Source organism: Melospiza melodia, chromosome W, assembly GCF_035770615.1.
Source record: "Melospiza melodia melodia isolate bMelMel2 chromosome W, bMelMel2.pri, whole genome shotgun sequence".
NCBI lineage: Eukaryota > Metazoa > Chordata > Aves > Passeriformes > Passerellidae > Melospiza > Melospiza melodia.
The window spans coordinates 19,221,707-19,224,527 of NC_086225.1; the positions used below are offsets into that span (position 1 = coordinate 19,221,707).

General features: G+C 59.4%; 1 non-coding gene across 1 annotated transcript; it reads right to left on the reverse strand.

The window, feature by feature from the left end:
- Window positions 1–352: 352 nt before the first annotated feature.
- On the reverse strand, window positions 353–425 carry TRNAK-CUU (transfer RNA lysine (anticodon CUU)). The gene has a single exon. It is a non-coding gene; the product is annotated as a tRNA-Lys (tRNA).
- Window positions 426–2,821: the final 2,396 nt, after the last annotated feature.

The window sequence follows — 2,821 nt, forward strand, 5'->3', positions numbered from 1 at the left end:
TATATACCGCCCCACATGTTCCCCTGTTGTTTAGCTGGGCTTCCCCTCCCTTCTCCACCCCTTCCCTGTAAAAACTCTGTCTCCCCCCGTGTTCGGGGCCATTTGCTGTGGGTTTTTCCACCTGTTGGTTGCCCTTTTTGTTGCCTGTGGGCTCTTCAATAAACCGACGTTTTACCCCCAGCAAGTGGTTGCCTCCTCACTCGTCTCGTCCTGCGCGAACCCAAGTCCGCAATCCAGCCCAGCCCAAGGCCAGGACGCCAAGGGGGGCTGGCTTCTGATGCGCAGGGGCGTCGGCCGCTTCTCCCCCTTTGCTAGCCGGACTTAGGGCCGCGTACGCCCACGCGTAGTCTGGCGCCCAACGTGGGGCACGAACCCTGAACCCTGAGATTAAGAGTCTCATGCTCTACCGACTGAGCTAGCCGGGCTTAGGGCCACGTACGCCCTCGCGCAGTCTGACGTCCAACGTTGGGGCTGACGAAGTGGACATTTGACCACGGACCGGACCCTGCGGAATTGGGATTTACTTACCCTCTGGACGTCGGACTACCCCAGGTGGTAGCCGGCCCCGTTATAGGGGCAGCGCTCCCTGGGGACCGGAGTCGGGACTCCTTGCATCCTCAGAGGATGACTCCCGGGACGAGGACGCTCGCCTGGTTTTTCGTCGTCGCCGCTGCAGGATTGGTAAATTCGGGCCCCGACCTGGGGACTCTCTGGTTTCCCCCCTGCCTTTTTAACCTTCCCTAGGGGTATATGTCCTGCGTTGGGGACCTACCCCCTGCCTTCTCTCCTTGAGGTTTTCTTTTCCCTGTGGGTGCCGGATTTCCCCAGACGTGGGGCCGGACCCACCACCCAATCTCCTTTTTTCCCTCCGGCTGTAAACCCAGACTTTGGGGCGGTGGGGGGAGCAGGGGCCGGCGGCGGGCGGCTCATTGTTTAAGTTCTCGTTGCTTCCCAGGCGTGCGGTTGCGTCATCAGAGGATTTTCCCCCTTTCTAGTGGCAGCAGCTCCTGCTCTAGAAAGGCGCCATGGGTGCCGGCTTGGGAAAATCCCAGAAGGAGGTTTATTATGTTGTAAAGGGCTTGTTGCTTGGGGGTGGTCAAAAGGCCCCCGAGCAGGAGTTAAAATGTTTAGTTAAGTGGGTATTTTCTAGGTTCCCCGAGGTCCCCCCAGAACTCGTAAAAGAGCCATGGTTTTGGTCAGCCGTTGTGGCAAAATTAGAAGAGGCCATAAATTCCGGGGAGACAAAATTGGCCACCGTGGCGTATTGCGTGCGCAGAGTGTATGCGACACTCCGCGCGTCTGGGGAGCCTAAGAAAAGTCCCGCGGGTTCTGGTTTTTCCCCTCGTTCTCCTCGTTCCGTTGCCCTTGCCCCTCAAACCTTTCCCTCGTCCCGTAGGCAAGAGCCCTCGAGGGGGATTTTGAAGGCCGACCAGAGGCAGGGGGTCCATCCTGCCCCTGCTCCCCCTCAACCTGCTCGGCCTCCCCCTTCGAGGAGCCCAGGCCAGGCTCCTTCTCTTCCCTTACCCTCTACCCCGGTCTCCAAGTCCCCGGTTTCAAACCCCAAAGTTGTTCGGTTTTGCGAAGACCTTCAAAAGGGCTCCTTTGGAGCCTGAGATGGCGGCGGCCACGCGGCTGTTCCTGCCAGGGCTCTTTCCTCTCCTCCTAACCCTTTCCTCCCTGATGCCAACCCCTTCCTTCCCCTGGACCCAACCTCTTTTTCGGTTGTCCCTCCCTCATATCTTCCCACTGCCCCTTCCATTTCTCCGCCCTCCGATCCTCCGTCAGCTCCTCCCCAGGTTCCTCCCCCGGTTCAGCCCCCTGTTTACTCCTCCCCTGCACCACCTTCATACTCTGCTCTGCCTCCGAACTCCATCAAGGAGGCGGAGAGGGGTGGTGTGCCGCGCCCACTCCCTCGCCCTGCCCCATTGCCAGACCCTGCCCCAACCTCCTCCAATTCCGATTCCCACGCTCCCCCTTCCGGTTCTCACGCCTTGTGTTCGGGGGGAAGGGGGGGGGTGGATGACTGGAAGCCGGGGCAGGCGCCTTTATTGGAAGCCGCTCTGGTTACGTACCACCTCAGCGGGAAGGGGAGCCCTCAGGCCCAGTGGGTGCCTTTAGCACAGGCCCGGATTAAGGAACTGTGCAAGGCGCAGAAGGACTACTCCCGGGGGTCGGAGTACTTCCGGGGTATGCTCCGGAATGCCCTTGCACAGGGAGATTTGGTGCCGGTGGACCTGAGGGCCCTCTTCTCCAGTTTAACAAGACCCATGGAGTTTAGGGTCTGGGTGGGGGAATGGAGGAGGGAGATATTGGAGGTTCTCCCGATTCTTTGGGGGAATCCTTCAATGTCTCATGACGCGGACGGTTTAGTAATCTCCCAAGAACATCTTTTGGGCGAGGAACAGTGGGCAGAGGGGGCAGCTCAAGCAAAGGCTTTGTTCCCGCCTCAGCTTGTAGAGACCGCTAAAGCAGCAGAGCGGACCTTTTATAAGCTAGAGGTGGTGACCTCCCAATGGGAGGACGATGAAGTCCGGCAGGGGCCGCAAGAGCCTTATATGGTCTTCATCGAGCACCTCTACCGATACGTGGAGGCGCAGGCAACCGGGGACGATGACAGGGAGAAGATGCTCCTGAGGATGGCGTATAGCAACGCCAACCAGGAGTGTCGGAAGGCCATCAGGATTCTCCCTCGCAGTCCCCGGCCCACGGTGGAGGCTATGATAGAGGCCGTAGTAGGCCAGGTATCCCTACCATTGCGGCCTAAAAGAGCCTCAGTGGCTTTTGCGGAGGGCCCCGAACTGGACTTCCTTGATATAGAAGC